Here is a 20,159-nt window from a genome sequence, read left to right on the forward strand (position 1 = left end):
CCAACTATGGTGGGCAGAGGGAGGATGGGAAACTATCCAAGATGTTCCTTTCAGATGTCCCCAGATAGTGCCTTTCTGGGATACAATTTAGAAAGAAAAACATCTTTTGATCCTTTGCTGTGTTGGGGAAGGCAAGCAACAGCAGGGTTGCTTTTCAAAATTTCTGTCTTATTTGCACTTAACTGAAAGGTGAAAACTCTTTCTGTCAAGTGTGGAGGTGTTTGGCTAAACTTTGTGTGTGAGTGGGCAACACAGACACTTCCTGCCTTGTTCATTCGCAAAAATCCACTGTTCTTAGTGATAGTCAAAAGAGGCTCCCTGTTAAAGCAAATGGGGCTACATTTGAACCCAGACTTGTCTGCTGCCTGAATGAACTTTGCAAACACAAGGTTTTACACAGGTGTGGGTATAAGGCGAGCAGGAAGCATCTGAGGGAAGAGAGTAGACGAGGTCTCTTACCACAAAATAGATTAATTGGTCATGGGTACTGGTGTGCCCACAGTACAAATAACCCATGACGTCTTGGAAAGGCATCAAGATAACAAGCTGGCCCTTGTTATCTTGACCCTGAAAATGGCAGTGGCAGAGGGATAAGGCCTTGAGTACGAGAGCAAGGAGCCTCTGCTTGTGACTGCTGGCATCCATAAGTCACACTGGATTCTAATGTAGGTATCCTTTAGTCACAGGGAGCTAGGTCAGCTGCACTTCCCTATCAGGCTCAGACCCATGTTAGCCAGGCACACAGTCTGATGAAAACTAACACTTCTGTGTTACTGACTTAAAGTTTTTCTCCATATGCATTCTGTCACAGGAGGGCAAGGGCAAGGCTTGTGTGACACAGCTCTGATGTTTTTCCCAGAGCTTTAATGGATGTGTAGGGACAGACATGGGGAACATCAATCACCTAGGAACAACCTGTAAATAAATAATTAGGGAATGGCCCCAGAGGTCTTAAATACTGCTTCACCTGAGCCAGGCAGGCTTGCACACCTCTTTATAGTGTGGGGATTCTTGAAGATTTTGTGAAGGTGGTGCGGGACACCAGCTCCCACTTTTAGTAAAACCTCCTTACGCATGAAAGTCATATGCTTGTTGTCTAAACACAAAGTGTTTCCACTAGTCTGTCTCCTGGACGCAGCAATCTCTGAGGCCAGAAGTAATTTTGTCCCTTCACCTGGAGAAAAATGCTGAATGATGGGCAGGAGTGCATCACCAAACTACTTCAAACCACCGGCCTGTCCCTCTGGTATCCACAGCTTGCTGATCCCCGATGCAGCCCTGGGTAGGATGCTGTTCCAGAGCGGGGAAAGCCTGTCCGGGCCAGGACCGTGCGGACCGGCGGGGGCGGCCCTGGAGCCGGCCCCGGGCCAGCAGGGCCGTGCCAGGGCGCGGGGCCGGCGGGGGCGGCGCTGCCGGCGGGGCGGCTCCGCGGGGCCGGGGCTGCCGCGGTGGAGCGGGCGCCGGGCAGAGCGCGGCAGCGAGAGCAGCGGCGGCGGGGCTCCGCGGCCGCGGAGGGACGGCGAGCGCGCCTGCAGGTCAGAGGGGTCCCGGGGCTGCATCCCCGCGCGGCTGCATCCCTGCGGGCTCGCCTCGCTGCAGGGCGGCCGGGGCCGGGGCCGGGGCCGGGCGCGGGCAGGTGCAGCCCCGGGGCCGCCTCGGGCGCCGCTGCGCAGCCGGGCAGCCGCCGCGGGAGCCGCCCTGGGACCGCGGGCGCCGGGGTGCTCAGATAAGGAAACTTGTGCCCCCTTCTTAGCAGGCAGCTGGTAGTGGACTGTGTCACTGATGCAGTGTTGGGCTTTTTGTTTGTTTGTTTGTTTGTTTGTTTTTTTCTTTTGTGCAACGTGACTGCGTTACGTGCAGCAGATTGGCATTGCATGACACCCTGTGTTAGTATATTGGCACGAGATGAAATAATTTATGTCCTGCTAGGTCCTTCTATGCCATGCAGAAACCTGTTTTATTCTTGCACTGTAACCAGTACCACATTACTGGTTAATGTCTTTAATAGGTTGTGGCATGGGAATACAGACTTTACAAGAATTAGTGAAGTAGATGGGTTTGTAATCACTGCATTTATACTTGTTTCTGTACCTGAAAAGATAAATTTGCTCTGTGGGCCACTTCTGATTATCACTATTTACCTGTGTAATGCTTAGATGTACACAGCATTTACTGTGCTGAAAGGATCTTGTCTTCGAGGATTAAAAGGCTAGGAAACCAGTGCGCTGGTTGATTCTTAAAGTCTTCTAGCTTTCAGGAACCTGAGAAAGCATTGTGGATGTGTTGGAGTTAGTAAACTTACTTGAAAATTTTCTCCAAGCCTTATTAATTGTGGTTGTTCTTATTATATATATCACTCAAGTATTTAAATACATAATACTGAACTAAAGGATGAGCACAAAATATTCCTTTGAAGAATTGTGCTAAGTAGTTTCCTTAGGAAATTTATTTTTCACCATGAGGACTTTGACAGGATACGACATGTTAACTATGTGCAGAATCAAAAATTTCATTTGGGGATGCATAACAGGGTTGTAGCAGATGTATGATGGCATCTCTTGGTAGTTGTGACTTTGAGGTTTGTATGTGGTATCAGTGCTATCTGGGATTCTGGACACCAAAGTTCCCATAGTCTTACTAGTTCAGCGGGAGGTGGTCAGAGATCTAGGAAACATAATCTTTGGGAAAACAGTGAAAGAACTGGAATGTTGCGGTCTAGGGAAACAAAAACTGATGAGAGATGTGGTAACAATCTTTAACTGTGTAATTGGTTTCTGCAGAGTGGTGGGAAGCAAACTCTTCTCCACATCCAGTGGAGATATAACAAGAGCCAGCTTGCTGAGCTGCTGCAGGACAGATTAGGTTAAATTGGTAGGGAAAGTCCTGTCTAATTGTACATATAATTGAGCATTTAATGTCCAGCCAATCACCAGAAATCCTCAAGACAAATGTGATCCTTCCTTCCTGTTGTCAGAGACACTAAACGACCTCTCCAGGTCCATTAAAGATTCCAGGGGTGGCAGACGCAACTGGGAGTTCACCAGCCTGTGAACTCACACACTCCTGATGAGGATCATGCATCTCAAAGAACCAGCTCTCTGAGGTAAACATGGCTCAGTGATCCATTTGTAATATTTCACTCACATGCCTAACTTTTAGAAGAGATTTTGTGATTCTTCTCCCTTCTGCTCAAACTGCATTTGCCATTGAAGTCTAAGAACAGTGGTGTGTCATTTGCTGATGAACATCATGTCTTGGTTTGGTACCATCACTGTCAGTAAATTGACTTATTGGTAAAGGTTAGGAAATTTCAGCTTAGTTTTGAAGTACAGTTCTGCAAAGTGGATCACATTGTCCTCAGTAATTACCAGAGTGTCTCAGAAAGTCCACGAGGCAGAACGACTTAGGTTTAATTAATATCTATATTGGCTATGATTATCATTGTGGAAAGTACTCAGAATATAATTCAGTTCTTAAATATACTCTTTGAAATTTGTAGTGTGTCCTACTACATTTAACAAAGTTTTGCCTGCAATTATTAGCCAAATTATTAGCCAAACTAGTTACAGAAATAGCTGACTGAAATGAATCTGGGTGGTGCCTCCATTGCCTAGAGCTTTTTGCTGCTTTGCTCAATATTTATTCCTTTATTGTGTTATTCTTGTGAATGTATTTTTCTTATTCTTATTTTTCTTATGAATGTAGATGTTAATTATATTGCAAATTCTATCACATTCTTTTCTTCCAGAAATTAGCTTCCTAGTCCAAAAACGGATCACTTAAGTTTTTTTTAACATTCCTCTTTTATAAGAGTAGGAACAGACAGGGTCTAATCTGTCTTTCTAGATTGTTACTATTTTCTGTCCTATGTTCTGCCCTTAGTGTTTGGAGAAGCATTGACTAAAGGTGCTTCAATCTTTCCGGTGTCTCTTTATGAAGAAAGAGACCCTTTCAATGCTCTTAGTAATCTGTTTTATTAAGCTGTCTTTGTTTCTGCCTTCTTTCTCTTCTTTGAGCTGACATGACCAGAGCTGAGCCCAGTAACTCTGCTGAAGACATGCTGTTCCTGAGGCATCTTCTGCTCTTTGCTTCTCAGCTGCTTTCCATCACACCAGTGGTGGTGTGGCAGGCTAGAGTGCTTGAAGTAACCAAGATGTACCTTATAAAATGTCTTTATTTTTTCTGGTTTATTGTTCTGTACCCCATCAGAGTTTCTCTGAATCAACTCAAAGATTAATTTTGTCCGGGTACAGCAGTGGGAGGTAGGTCCCTGTGGAAGGACGGCAGGGATGAGCTCGTCCCACTGCCCCAGCACAGAGCAGAGTCTCTGGAGGGCACCAGGGCAGCTCCAGCCCTGCACTTCTGTATCTCCCTGGGAATGGGCTGAGGCCAGGCTGGGACGTGGGACCTGGCTTGAGGAGGCCCATGGCCAGTTGGGCTGGGCTGTGGCATCACTGGGACAGAGGCTGAGGTCCCTGGGGGCTGACACGGGGCTCTGGCTGGGGGATGGACTGGTGACCGCCTGTTGGTGCCATGAGCCCTTGAAACATTTCAGAGCTTCACTGACTCAAATTTTGTGTTGATAATGTGTGAAATCTACCCATTAGCACAGCAGTGAGTATCTGAAGTATCTGGAAATGTTGGGCTTTAGGGAGGGTGGGCCTACACAGAATGGAAGGCCAACTTTTTCACGTGTCCCAGGGTGACAGTCACAAAGAGACTGCCTGGGAGTTTAGACCAACGTGGCACAAACCAGTTACACAAACCAACGTGGCCTCTGGAATGGGCATTGTGTGTGCTTGTGCACTGCTTTGTTCTGCAGCATTTCTTGGCTCGCCTGTCCTGCAGCGTCTTGGGCTGCAGGGTTTGCTGCCTGCTGTGCATTCTCTGCATGAAGAATCCAGCACACCTCCTTCAGCACCGGTGGTGGGAAAGCTCAGCTCTTTGGATTAAAGGTGGCTCCTCCAGCCAGGTCGGCTTGTAAGTAGCCAATACTTGTCATCTGGAGTAAAATTTAGGGTAGGCAGAAAATTGTCAAGAAGATTGCTACACCATAGCAATACAAAGCAATCTTTTTGACTAAAAACAACCCCATAATAATCAAGGCTTGACATTTCTTCCCTTCTTTTTGCCCATGAAAATAGGCTGAGCCCTGCAAGGCTTCCTTCATTTAAAACTGGTCTGGCTCTGGGAAAACGCAGTTTGTGGTAGAAGAAAACTTAGGCCTGTTCCTATGCTCCTGTAGGGAGCATAGAAAAAATGTCTTGAAGGACTTTTTTCCTCTCTCTAATTTCTGTTGTACTGGGGTACAATGAGATTTACAAAAGAAACTTTTCCAAGTTACTATTAATCTTCATAGGCATTGTTTTAAAGAAGTGCTGATGGATTTAGTCTTTGAGGGTAGATGTCAGGCACACTATTCATGAATAACAGCAGATAGAGAGCAGGGAGATAGCAATGTTGATCATACTGAGTAATACTATGAGTGGAAAGGAGAGCACAAGGTAAATATGTGTCAACCTTTTGGAATTTTATGTGATTTATATAATTTCAATGTTGAGTAATTGATCTTCTTATCAGTATGCTTCATGCTGTAGTAAAACAGGAATTAAATAGTGAAAAGTTAATAGCTGCTCCAAGTAAAACACACAGGCACTGGAATGAGACCTAATCTCTGTAACTAAAAACATGCAAGAATTGCAGGGAAGTTTGTTTGGACTTGATGTGGTACAAAATAAAACTGTCATTCATGCCAGTGAGATTTGCATTTTTCCTTGAATTTTCTGTCTGTTCAAAATAAGCCAGCTAAGTGTATTGTTTTAGCACACAGGAAATTTACATTTCCACCTTGTATATTTGTAGTTTAAGGCCACTTAATAATTCAGATTTCTGTATTCCAGGGTTTTCTGCTGTGGTTAGTTCTGGTAGCTTGCTCTGAAGCTCTAGTTTGAACTAAAAACAAAGAGGAGCTGGAGGCTTCTTAGTAATGACAGAAATGAATACAGATGTGGCAAAATGAGTGGTCTATGGAGATCACAGAGAGTAAAACAAGGGGGGAGTGGGATGAATTGCAGGTCCTCTGAGGCAAGAAGGGTTGAGAAGGGGCTGCAAGGGCCCTTTGTGGAACTAGTGCTGGGGGTCTTCTGGCAGCTGACAATGAGACAGAGGCATGAGTAGGGCTCAGGGCATTTTTAGGGCAGGGAAGGTTTGGCAGAGATTTGTGGCAGCAGGATCTCTTTCATTCTCTCACACTTTCCATCCAGACCAGTTCTTCTCATTGTCTATTTTACTGTCCCACATCATGGGGTGCCTTTTTTGGCCTCTGGAGTCATCCATTTTTACTCAAGCTAACATTTTTTCTTTTCCTCTTCATTGCCCCCTGCTAATCCCTCCCAGGCTTTGGGAGGATCCAGGGGTGGGACCTCAGGGTCACTTGTTCTGGCTGCCAGGAAGGTGATAAAGGGAGGTGAGAAGTCTGTGCAGAGGTGAAGACAGCACTTCAGTAACATTTTAGAGAGAGATTTACTCCTTCTGGAGTCCTGCATGATGTGAGGGATGTCTGGCAGAGAGGTATAGCAAGTCTGCCTCATATTCACTCTGTCCTTGGAGATGGTGGTAGAGTACTGTGTAAATAGGTGCTAACCAGTGATTCAGGATATAGCTCTGCCATTCCCATCTTCTTTAGCATAGGTAAAATCTGCTGCAGAAGTGGCCTACTTGCTTACAAGTGTGCAGGTTTGTGGGTGTAAAAGATGTTGAATGAAGAAGTGATCATTGGGTTTTTGAATGTTTTAATTAGGAAGCTATTCTTATCTGGGAGGGCTTAAAATGTGGAATATACACAGCTGTATACATGCTGTGCGATAAAACTTGTAGGATATTTAAAAATATATATTTATTTGTTGAATATGCTAGAAAATTGTCTTTACCCAAGCTGTCTTTGAAAGGGAGAAATTGAGTTGTTGAAATGAAGAGTGCCTCATCTTGAATGGCTGGAGTGTACATTAACAGTACACAGCCATTCGATTAGCTCAGAACTTTTTTGTATATTTTAAAGACTGCTTTCTCTACCCAAATCTCTGCTTTTTTTTTTTTTTTGCATTTAATCTAGTTTACAAAAGATGCAATATTGACTTGCATTATCCAAACTGAAAGTTCTTTTCCCTTTTGTGTGAATCTTCAGAGCCATAGTGATGATAAAACATGTCCTAACTTGTCTGAACTAATTTTTATCCTGCATCAAAAAATGGACGAAAGAAAACAAGCTCTGAGCTCTAGTTTGAAATTAAGCCAACAATTTTTAAAGCACACCAGCTTGTATTTTCCAAAATATGTTATAACAATCTGTACTTTCTTCATTAAGTAAAGTTAATGATTTCCAAAAGTTTTCTTAGTCAGAACTGTTTCAGCATATAAAAATAAGCTCAATTAAGGTGACTTAAAGACACATAAATGAAGAGTACTGCTGCTGGTATAACAGCAGGAGTATATCTGGGCATAGCCTTTAATAGACATTTGGGAAGTCTTGTCAAAAGTACCTTGTTCTCCTTTTGGTCTCAGTAGGTAATTCCAATTCCCACCCCCTTAAAATCTCCCTAATTCTACAAGAGTTTCCAGGGTCATGTATCTAGAGGTCTAGATAAATTTGCATAGTTGTAGTAAGAGTACAATTTATAAAAGTATCAGAATGTTGAGCTCAGTTTAATATTTGTGGTATAACCCTTGCTTCACTAAAGTGTGCAGATTTTTGACAGACTAGCAGAGAAACTTCCAGCAAGCATGATGGGCTTTCTAGACTGTCAGTGTAATGCATATATTTGAGCGAAGATGTATGAAGTGGTATGTAATTCTTTTCCCGATATTGGACACTGAGAAGATTCAAATTGTAGTTGCAATTAGAAAAGTACCTTTCCAAGTGTCCTCAAATTTACTATTTTTTTTTTCCTTAGTCTTTTAACCTTTCTGGGATACCCTGGAGCTGTGGCCCCAAGAGACTCCATTAGACAGAGATCTAAGCAAGGCTGTTTTAACCTCTTTAGCTGCAACCTACCTTGGTCAGATCAGCATGTTCCTCCTGACTTGCACTTGGGATCTGACCCTGGTTTTCTACCGTTTCCCCTTTCCTCATTGCATATAGATAAGATAGAATAATATTCCCAGCTGATTAAAAAGGCAGATGAGAAAATAAAGTGTGAGCATAGCTGCAGTGTCCTGTGTGGAGAAGAGGAGCAGACACATCTGTGCAATGCTCTGTGCAAAGGGTGGGTGAATTATGCAGAACATAGCTTGATAGAAGTGGAAGTGGACCATGCAGAACTGGTGGTATTGTGAATTCACTCCTTTCTCAGTTGTGGGAAATGTTTCAAAAAAGCATTCTTTGGGAAGCGCTTCTGAGATTACACTTTATGCCCAAGATAAAAACCCAGGAAAAAGTTACATAATGCTGGACTTCCATTTTATCAGAGGTTTGATTACCCATGGAAAGTGGACATGGGAGTCTCCAGCTCTTTAATTCTTAGGCTTGATAGCACAGGACTGTAAAGGGTAATGTAGATCACTCCTGGAAAAATATAAGCTGAAGTGAATGCCAGTGTATTGGTAAGAAGCTATGTGCCTTCTTTTCCCAAGTGGAATGGTATCTGCCTAACTATCACATTTTCCTTAAAAAGTTTTCATTAGGAGGGAGCAGAACTGGTTGGGTGAAAGTGAGAGAACTTTTGAGATATGCCATGACATTCTCTGTCAACTCGTGGGACAAAACAGTGTGGAAAAGTACAGCCAAGAACATTGGAGTTACAATGCAGCCCTTCACAGCAACTTTATGTGGAAATATAATAATACAAAGTGTTAATATGTGGAGGGGGATTTTCAAAGACAACCGCCATAATTATCTTTTCCACTGAAACGAAATTGAAATTCTCACCTTCTGAAAAGAACTCCTCTTTTTCTTTCAGAAACTGTCATTTACAGTGAAAGTAGCATCAAATGGCAAGCCTAAGCAAACCAACCAAATAAATTAAATGGTGTTCCTGTCTGGAAGTTGAGAGAGAAAGAAAAATGGGGAAATAATGGCAATTAGGAGACCTGGAAGCATTTTCTCCTATCCCTGAAAAGTAAAATTGAGAATTCTTCAAGTCCTATGTAGAATGCCATCAGCCATGAGAAATCACTGATAATAAAATGTATCTAAATGCTTACAATATATTAAACTGGGAAAAATATGCCCTTTCAGTACAAAGAAGATAAATGATAAAGGAGTTTTTTGCTGTTTTACTACCATGGAAAAGAATAAGGGTTAGGGAAGGAGAGGAAGATTTGCTGAATAGAAATAACAGCAAATTCTTTTTAAAGGTCCTAGACAATAGAGGTTTATGTTTATTATTCCCTGGTGAATTTTCAATGAGGAGAAAGGAATGTAATTGTATGCCCCTGTGGTTAAGTCCATTTGCTGTGCAAAGGGGCCCACATGGCCATGGCGTGCTCATGACTGGGCTGAAATTAACATTGACAAGTATTGCCAAAAAGGGGAGGGAAGCCTGAATGTGAAGGATTTCATTAAGGAGCTCAAAAGAGAGGACAGCTGCACCTAATTTTCAGAAGCACATAGTTGTCTCCGAGGAAGCTAAGCAGTACCAAGAATAAAGATTAATTTTTATTTCCTAAAGAGCAAAGAGATTCCATTTATTTTATCTCGGTTTCTTTTCTGATCTGGATTTAAATAAGGTATCTGCCTTCAGAAGAGGTGTTTCTAGCAAAGGAAAATTTCTTCTCTGTGCATGCATAAGTACACTTACTAAGAACTCACTGTAGTTACCAGTATTTCATTGTTTAATGCTACCTCTCAGTAGGAAGAAAAAGGCATTCAACAAAACCACCCTGGAGCTGTCCAATACAAAGCATTTCCTTTGAAGAAGACCTGGTTTTCTCTGTTCTTCAATACTCTGAAGTGACCACATGCAGTTTTGGATTTGTTTCATGGTCACTGTATATGATTTTTAAATAGATCTGGGTGATACACATCTCCTGTTCCTGCAGAATTACTTATATGATGCTTGTTGGGCAACTACAGGCAATGAAATCTTCCACAGAAATCAAAGAGCTATGAAAAATCTGTTACATGGTGACTTCATTCTGAAAACTCTGCTCTATTAATACTACAATAGAACTCAGGCACTGATGATTGACACCTGAAGTAAATATGTAATCACTTTAAATAATTAACCTGTTTTCTTCTTTGAATAAACAGGAAGTAGTCTTTCTCTCCTGAAAATGAATAGATCAAGATGTTGAGAAAATTTTGATACAATGGAAAATATTAATAATTTTACAAAAATGGTTATGAAATACTCCTATGTCCTTTTGTGACATAGACGTTTTTGTACTTTTTCCTTGAAATAGTTATTTTCTAGTTTTTGTTGCTTACACCTTTTTCACTAGTTGATATTTTAAATCTATTTTTGTTTTCATGGAAGCTTAACAATATTACGGAAAAGAAACTGGCTTTCTGTATTTGTATATGTACGTTTTTCTCCTTTAATACTGACTTGGAACCAATTATCATGGACATATATAGAGTTCATCGTCAACAAGTTGATTCCAAAACATACACGACAGTATTTGATTTTAAAGGGCTAAAATATAAAGCAATGCTTATGTATTATAATAGAGTTGCTAGCTGTGGCTAAGTTATAGCTAAATTGTGTGAATTCTCATGAATTATATAGCCCAAATAAGAAACAAGAATGTAATTACACATTTTGAAATAAGGCTCAGAGACAAGAAAATCCATTTTAGTAAGAGTTGGATCTGTTTCTTATAATTTAAGTAAGAGAATGGTATATGATACTATACACACCATCTTTGGCTCTTTATAGTAGATTCCTCCAAAAAGCCATTTTTTTGTGGAGATGAGCATTATATAAAATGAAATTGTAAATTACCATATGAAATTATTTAGCTTATTGTATGGATTATCTAAAATTTACACACCACTTACATAATTGAGGTCTCAAAGTACCTGCAAGTACCACCATTTTTGCCATGGCAAATATAATTTCTATAGAATTACCCTGAATTAATTAAGTTAGCATTCTCATAGAATTCAATATTTCAGTATTTTTTTATTTTGGAAACATATTATCAAAATTGGAGGAATAGAATTTCAAGGAATACTTTTTGTTTCTTTTACATGAAAGGCAATATTTGGTGGAGGTTTGAGCATTGCATATCATTCTGTAACTGGAAATAGAATAGCTGGTACTTAAAGTTTCAAGTTATATGATGTAATGTGTGTGTTAATTTATTTTGATGGCTTCTTGATCTATTTTGTTTGCAGGCCCAGTTGTACAGACAATGTTTTGTATATTTGGGCCTTAATGCAACAAATTACAGTCCAGATGCAGATTTTATGATCCATTGAGATCATTATTCTTTTTTTTTTTTTTTTTTTTTTTTGAGTGGAAACTGCAGTCTATCCAGTCATTTTAAGTTGAAGAAGTCACACTCTGTACAATAGTGGGTTTTGTCTGAACCCACAGATGTTAGTTTTACAACTTGTAGGTAAATGCTATAGTTATTTTTACATGTCTGTGTTAAAGTTTACATATTTTTTATACTTCAGTACAGAATGTAGACAATAACATACTTTATTAAAAACAAATTTGTCTATCACTTCCTTAGTATTAAATTCTGCAAAAAAATCTCTATATTCTTTGGCAGAAGTAAGGTAACATTATTATTGGCTTGTAGCCAATAGCACACTTAACAACTTCTTTAAGATTTTCCTCTTCAGGATGTCTCTGAGCAGAACCAAAGAAAGGTCTCTCTGTCTCTGGTCTTTATATGAGGTCGCTAAGACTGTATGCACAGTGCTTCTGTCTAACTTATAACAGTATAATCCTTAGTTTCAAGTGCCACAATAAACCCTAGAAACACTACAAGTGTTTTCTCTGAGGTGCTGTAAGTGATGCTCAAGATGTATTCCTTCTTGTATAGAAATTATTCTTTCTAAACAAACAAACAAACCAACCAACCTGAAACTGACCACTTTTCTAAGAGCATGAGTCTGATATTAAAAAAGAAAAGCTCATCTCAAGTTGAATAGCTCTGGATTATATCTGAAAATGCATTTGGCATCTTTTGGAATGTCAAATTTCTGGCACAAATAATAATATATTCCTTTCACTTAAAAAAAATTTAAAACTGACAATAATATAAAATCTGGGGTTTTTTTTAATTTGTAGTATTCCTCTGAAAGCCAAATTTTGCAAGAAAGCATGACCTATACTTTGTTCAGGCCTGTCTGTTACCATCAATATACTGGGTAAGCAACTTGCTATAGGTCCTAGTAAGTGTACATATGTCCTAGTAATGTTGCTTTTTTCATCCTTTTGCAAACTACATTGCTGACACTTCTTAATGGACTCTATGGAAAATAAGGTACTCATGTCCCATACATTTTGAGATATGGGAACTACTTCAAAAAAATTAATCTGTGTTTTTGAAAGAAAAAATGTTCCCTATACTGCTCTAACCTCTACTGGCCATTTAATTCACCAGTGGCTAATTTAAGTCAAATTGACTGACTCGGAAATGTGACACTCTTGAATTATTAAGAAATTATAGGACCCTTCATGTCAAAAAGAAGCAAAAGCTGAATTATTTGCACTGTTCTCTTGAACATGAAAGTGGAGACAGAATAGGAGACAGAATAGAGTCATAAAATCCTTAAGGCTGGAAAAGACCTTTAAGAACATCAAGTCTGCCAACCCAGAACCATTACTATGTTGACCCTTAAACCACATCCTTAAAGGAAAGTCTTTGGCTATTTACTGCATAGATTATAATATATAACCCATATATTAAAATATGTAATCTCTCAGAATAGTCTGTGTTAGGTTTTCTGATAAATAATATTTAACTGTTGCTCAAAAGAGGGAGAAAAGTGCCAGATTTATTTAATTTCCTTGGTGGGAACCTAAGAGATATGTGGGTGATGAGTGCTTATGACTGTTTGGGATCACTGCTGAGTATAGTAGTAAGTCTCATGGCCTGGGGGCCAGACAACTCTCTAACCCATATGTTGAAGATTTCTTCATGGATGTAGAGTGGGAGGAAGGAATTTGCCTTCTTCCCATGTGTAAGCTAGCAAGATGGAACAGGATGCAGCCTTCCACCCCCTGCAATGGCAGAGAAATTATTTTCTGCAGTTTTGAACATTGAGATTTCTAAGAAATTCCAAGTGCAGAGCAAAGTTGCATGGTCCTGTCTGTTGTTATTGTAAAACCAAATGACTCTCAGCCTTGAAGGTAATTTTCACAATATCCTGGAGATTTAGGGTTGCACTTCCCCCAGGCCCAAGACAGTACTGAGCAGGACTGCATGCAGCTTCTGCACCCTCACTCTCCATACCCCAAGAGTTGTCCAGAGTCCTTCAGATATCTGACTTTCCTCTAAGTTCTCTCTCAGTGACCTGTAGCAATGCTGACACTCCCACAAGGGGCTAAATTACTTTCTTAAAGGACATTCTTTAAATAATCAGAAGCAGGTTTACTACCAGACACTGAGGAATATCTAAAAAAAGCAGCACTTCTTAGATTATCCAGAATAATATTGTCAATTTATTCTATGTAGGTTACTTCAGCAATGTTTTTTTTGGGGTTTTTTTTGTCTTACTATTTCATAGATAATCACCTCAATATGCACTGTTGCTCCAAGACAAAATAGAGCAGAATGTTTGGATGTGTGAAGTTGTATTGGTTTTACATGGCCAGGTTTTGCTATCAGTGGGGATTCTGTGGTGGCTTCTCTGAGAAGGTGCCAGAAGCTTCTCCTGTGTCTACAGGGTCAGTGCCAGGCAACTTCAAGATGGGTCTGCAGTTGCTGTTGGCCAAGGCTGAGCCCATCACTGATGGTGCTAGTGTCTCTGAGATAATTTAGTTAAGAAGAAGAAAAAAACCTGTGCAATGGCAACTGCAGCAAGAGAGAGGAGCGAGCACATGTGACAGGAACAGCTCTGCAGACACCAGGTTCAGTGCAGGGGCGGCATGAAGTGCTCCAGGTGCCAGAGCAGAGAATCCCTTGTAGCACATGGCCAAGACCATGGTGAGGCAGCTGTACCCCTGCAGCCCATGGAGGATGGGGGTGCAGACATCCACCCTCCTGGAGGACCCCGCTCTGGAGCAGGTGGATGCCTGAAGAAGTCTGTGACCCCGTGGGAAGCCTGTGCTCAAGCAAGCTCCTGGCAGGACTTGTGACCCCACAAGGGACTGACACTGGAACAGTTAATGAAGAATTTTTGCATATGCAAGGGACTCATCTTGGAGGAGTTTCTGGAGCATTGTATCCTGTGGAGGGACCCCATGCCAGAGCATGGGAGTCTTCCCCTGAAGAGCAGCAGAGAAAACGTGTGATGAACTGATTGCAAGCCCCATTCCCCATCCCCCTGTGCTTCTGGGAGAAGTAGAGAATTTGTGACTAAAGTTGAAGCTGGAAAGAAGGAAGGGCTGTGGGGAAGGTGTTTTTAAGATACACTTTTATTTCTTGTGATCCTACTCTGATTTGATTGGTGATAAATTAAAATAATTTTTCCCCTAGTAGAGTCTGTTTTGACTGTGATGGCAACTGGTAGTGATCTCCCCCTGACCTCATCTCAACCTATGAACCCTTTGTTGTATTTACTTTCTTCCTTCCAGCTATGGTGGAGAGTGATAGAGCAGCTTTGGTGAGCACCTGACCTCTAGCTGGGGTCATCCCACCACAGAAGTACAGGGCTTTTATGTAGAAATAGGGAATTAATCTGGGATCTTACGATAACAAGCATGCTGAAATAAAAAACAGTTCCCTGTTCAGATGCTTGCCTGGAACATTGGGAAATATTGGTCTTTTTCTATGTGAGAAAGTGATTTACGACATCCAGGGAGAACTTTGTATGCTATATGCTGGCTTACTTAATACTTTTTCTTAATGATTTTTACCTTTTTTAAGGTGAAAGCAGAGAAATACACAGGAATCTTCTACAGGAGGAGTACCTAGAGACAGGGCTGTATAGTGCAAGACTGCTGCCCATTATGCATCTTTGCAAAGCCTTCTGGATGCAGCTTGTCCATTTATTTCACTCTCAACACTGCAGCTACTTTGTCCTTAGTTGCTTAGTGGAGTGAATTACACCGTATGGTAGGGCTAGGAAGGAATTTTATACTTTATAAAAGTAGTAGAAATAATTGTCTACATAGGCTGTAAGAGTCATTACAGTTCAAAGAAAGTAAGCTGGATTACTTGCTGGACTATCTTTAGTCTTTTTGCAGGTGTAAAGCAGCTGGGTGTAGAAGTGCTGCATGGTTTTAATTTTTGCTTGGGATCATACTTTTCTGGAAATGTGAGTATTTCTAAAAGTACCAAATTTTGGATATACTTGAAACAGCAAATGTTTGTTTTCCCTTTTGTGTGTATATGTGCTGGAGTTCTTTTTTCTTCCCTCAAAAACCTGTTTAAAATCTTAAGGATTTGATTTAGCTCCACTGAATACAACTGTAATTCTTTCAATGTTTTACTAGTTCAGGTCCTAAATTCCTCTAGAATTTCAACTATTTCCATTTCTTCAGCCATCACAACCTCCTTTGAGTGAATTGTCAATATTTTCAGTGAAAACAGGACTGAGTAAACAGAATCGTATCATTTAAAAACAATAGAATTGGAAAACCTAAAAGTCATTTTTATCTATTCATCTTCTATGATTATTCCTGGATTGATGTCAGTGAGTTTGTATATTGCTAAAATACTAACATATAATCAAATGTTTTAGAGGGCAGTCTGCTTCATGATACTTTATATATAGTCTAAAGTTCTACATTAAATTGAATAAACATCCATTAATTCCATAGTGTAAAACAATGACATTAGGTTTTGAAGTCTGAACAGATAGTCTAATCATCCTTTCCTGTGGCTTTTTTTTTTTAAAGATAAGTCTGATTTGCTTTTAATTGACCTTTTCCCGAAATTACGGGAAAAGTTGGAGGACAGTTAAAGAATTGCAAAGGACTACACTTTCAAAGGAAGTTTTGATGCCTTCGGCTAAAGCAGACATCCACAGCATTATTCTTATCCTTTCCAGCCTTTAACATTACTTATATTAAAACAAATAATAGCATAAATTATAATTTGTGGAAAAGACAATGAATTTCACTAGTGGGCTTGTTGCTGGAATCCAAACCTGTTTGGAGAATGAATAGGAGAAAGGAACAGAAGAAAAAGATACGAAGACTGAAAAATATAATTTCTATTTCTGATTCTGGTCCTTACTTGCAGGAGGAAAAAAAAGCCTGCAGACTTACTCTTTACACAGTAAACTTATTTTAAATCCCCTCTTATGTATTTCTCACTGCATCTCTCTCGTTTTCATGGCAAATGTTGCAGTCATCACATTGGAAATAACATGTTAGCTAAGCTAACCCTACCCTCCCTTTTTAAAAGTGTAGAACTAAAATAAAAGATGAAAAGAAAATAAATGTAATGGGAAAAGAAAGAAGTGGGTGAGGAGTTTAGCAGAAATGTGTTTCTCACATACAACAACCTAGTTGAATCTGGTACCACTGACAATGTTTAGATCCTCAACTGACTTGCTTTTCTGAGGACTTTGAGACCATAGCAGTAACTAATGAGCAATTTTGTGCATCTCTTATAAAATGAGCATGATCCAAAAGTAGTCTTTTAATTGCATTAGGAGCTCTTACTTGGATTGATTCCATTTTTATGTTGCCTTTATGACTCTTCTTATCAACACTAATTGTTAGAGATTGTTGTACTTTTCTCTTAGACTTAAACGGATTTCTATAGTGGTTTCACTGTTAAACAAGATATAATTTTATGTAATTATATAAAATGACTTTATATAATTTCTAATTATTTCATTATTTGCCCCAGTTATTGTTTCTTTTGTCACTGGCCCAAGTGAACTCTAAATTCCTTAGTGCAAGCAAAATGTGCTCCAAAACTATTGAACCAGGTTGTAATTACTGTTAATTTTTTTCTCTTTCCCTGTTTGGTAACACAGTTACTTATACATGTGCACAGTCAAAATTTGAACTTTGAGATTTCCCCTAGGAGTTGGTTGAAACTTTTCTTAAGTAGACTCCTATTATATTCAAGATTAATTTCAACTTTACCACTTGAGTGTCAGATTTTATCCTATTGATTAGCTGTTTTGTTTTTCTTGGGTCCATCCAAGGAAGGAAAGTTCTGTGGAATCTCATGATGCTTGATAAGAGAGAAGTAACAGCGCAGGCTTTTCACAGACAGGATTAAATCATGGTTTCCAGGGGGACTTCAAATTCTTTTGTTCCAGCCAGAAATCTGAGCTGCCAAGTGTGGTTACTTCCTTAAGTTGCCCATCCTATATGGTTTCCCAGTCAGTCATGTATCAGTCCAGTAGCTCAAATGCTGTGGTAAGCTCCTTTTTCTATAACCCATAATAACTTATTGCCAGGTCCTGGCACAACATCCTCTTGGAGCGGGAATAAATCCAACAAAGTACAAAGTGCCAGAATAAATTTGATTTAAAAATACAAGTCTTCTGTGACTTCAGATGTTGGAGCATGAATTCAAACTCTCTGCTGTAGACTGGAGGAACATGTGGGTTTGTGTGCTTTACTGAATCATATGAAAACTAAATAGCCAGCCCATCTCATTTAAGAGCATTATTTGCTTTCAAAAATATGTATATTCTTACTTGTTTTATAGTATGTATCAACTGCTTGCTTTAGTCTTCAATGTTTAGCATGAAAACCTTCTTTTCAAAATCTGCTGAGAGAATGATGAATTCTTTAATCGTCTCTGCACCTTTATATAATCTGCATAATACTTTATACATCATAGATATATCAAAGCTAGAAATAGGAAGTGTAATCTTAGCATGTAGTACTAATTCCTGTGAGTTTATTTTGTTTGTACTGAATGCCTCTAATAATAGGAATTGTAATCATATTGAGAATGATTGCATTTAAAATACTGGTGCACTGAATTTTTTTCTTACCTATCCGTAAAATGTGCTCTGGAATGAAGATTGAAGTGGTTTGCTTTATCAGTTGTTTTGGCAGTACTTTCTTGACTGTTAAGTCGACTATTCTTAATGAGAGACTTAAATTGTATCTGTGGCACAAATAATTGAAATATCAAACATCATCTTCAACTAGTAGTTACTGCCTTTCGTGGGTTTTGAGGGAGAAATACAAAAAACCATTTGAACAGCAAAACAGACCATGCTAGTGTGTACTTGAGGGACAACCGATGTATGTGCAGAGGCAGATGAGATTGATTTCTGAAAATGCAGATGAGATGTGATGTTATTATTTCTCTGAGGTCTTCATGTTCTTTACATACTCGGATCTTCAGCTCAGTTGCTTTGCCATTAACTCTGCACAGCTCTCATTGCTGCAGCTGTGGACTTGAGCAAGAGGTCTTTGCATCCCTTCTCAATTTTCCATATGTTTCTTCAGCTCCTTTAGGAGATCTCTGGTTTTAGTCTGTCTGCCAGGTAGGCTTTAGATTCGTAGAGGGAAACTAAACCATGTTTCAAAACAAAACTACGCCTCTTAACCTTTCTTGCTGTTGTTAAAAGAGAGATAGCAAAGGTAGTGGAAATGGGTCAGGTGGCCCGAGCAATGCCTGCATTAGGCTTTTCTTTTCAAGGTAGTCCAGGCATTATCTTCTGCTCGATTTCAGGGTTAGGAAATAAAATACCTGAAACTATGCACTATGTGTACTTTATATATCCATGTATTCATGACTTAGTACACAAAGTCTAGAAGACTAGACTTAGTACAGCTAAGAATTAGCTAGAATTGAACCATTTTATAACAGCTTTTTATCCTTGTTGCACTAATACTTACTCTTGCAAAACACAAAGAAAACTCATAATATGTGTAACTCAAACACATAATTTTCTTTCTTAACCCCTCTTAATAAAACAATATCCTTAATCATATGTTCAATGTTGTAGAAAACTCCTGGCATGAATGTAGCTATACTGCTGATTATGCCAAAATATTTTGTTCCAAAATAGAAACAGAAATAAATTATATGAGGGATACCGATGTACTTGTCACTTTTGGAGATTTTATCTATTTATAGGAATCTTGTATATGTATGTATGTGCAAACCAAGTTTAAATTAATTAAGCTTGGTTTGCACATACATACATATACAAGATGTATATGTATGTATATGTATGTACAGTCTCACCCTTCCCAAGAAATGCTGTTATTTTAAATGTTTGCAAGTATAACAATCTCATCAATTGTGCCCACCAAGAAAACCAAATGAATAGGAACAATACGTGGAAAACATGAATGCAGAATGAGACTGAAATCCAAATAGAAATAAATACAGATTCAGATTAATTACTTAATGAAAGAAACTTACTTAGAATAGGCTCATAGACTTTTTGAATGCATAGGACTGGTAGTATTAGGTAGAGATAGAAATAAATAGTTAAATGTCAATTACCCTAACATTTTATTTGCAAATCCCATTAATTCTGAAAATGGGGAGAGCAAATATAAAAAGGTGCGATGAAATATTGCATTCCTTTTCCACATGACTTAATGCATATTAATCAGGATTTTTGGGGTTCCTTTTTTTCTCGCTGCACAGTTCCTGTAGTATTGAGGAAATTTTGAAAATGCAAAGAATCTTCTGTATGTCCTTTCAGTCGTTGTAATGTCTTTATAGTTGTCCCTTTTTATGCCAAATGTAATGATGTCTAGCTGAATTATGAGAAGTTTATGCAGTGATGCAATATGAGAGAAGTGTTAACTTATTCTTGGAAAGCTTGCTAATATGTATAAGCTATAGTCTGGTTATTTTCTCAGAATGCTGGAAAAGGTTAAAACCATACCATTCCTGACTTTCTTCTTAGGGCATAACTAGCAGTGGGAAGAAGTTAAGGAAGAAACTCTTCCTTTCAGTGTAGTTCTTCAGCAAGAAATCTTAATGCAGCAGAGAAGCCAGGGTTTTCAGAGAAATCTCTCTCTATGAATTTGCATAGTGACAAAACTGCACTGAAGAGCAAATATTTTTGATTCTACAAGATTCCAAATTGCTCTAAATGGAAAGTTTCCTCAGAGAGTATTTATGGAAAGAATAAAATTGTATATTTGTCTGGG

The 20,159-nt window shown here is 39.3% G+C and overlaps 1 protein-coding gene across 1 annotated transcript in view; it reads left to right on the forward strand.

Annotated features, from left to right (window-relative positions):
* The first annotated feature begins 1,442 nt into the window (after window positions 1-1,442).
* The window catches only part of COL21A1 (collagen type XXI alpha 1 chain), an 89,151-nt gene continuing 70,434 nt past the window's right edge, over window positions 1,443-20,159 (forward strand). The window contains exon 1 of the mRNA XM_021551120.3: window positions 1,443-1,535. The gene's annotated coding sequence lies outside the window, so the exon portion shown is untranslated. The remainder of the gene's footprint in view (window positions 1,536-20,159) is intronic.

This window comes from Lonchura striata, chromosome 3 (assembly GCF_046129695.1).
Source record: "Lonchura striata isolate bLonStr1 chromosome 3, bLonStr1.mat, whole genome shotgun sequence".
NCBI classification, from domain to species: Eukaryota; Metazoa; Chordata; class Aves; order Passeriformes; family Estrildidae; genus Lonchura; species Lonchura striata.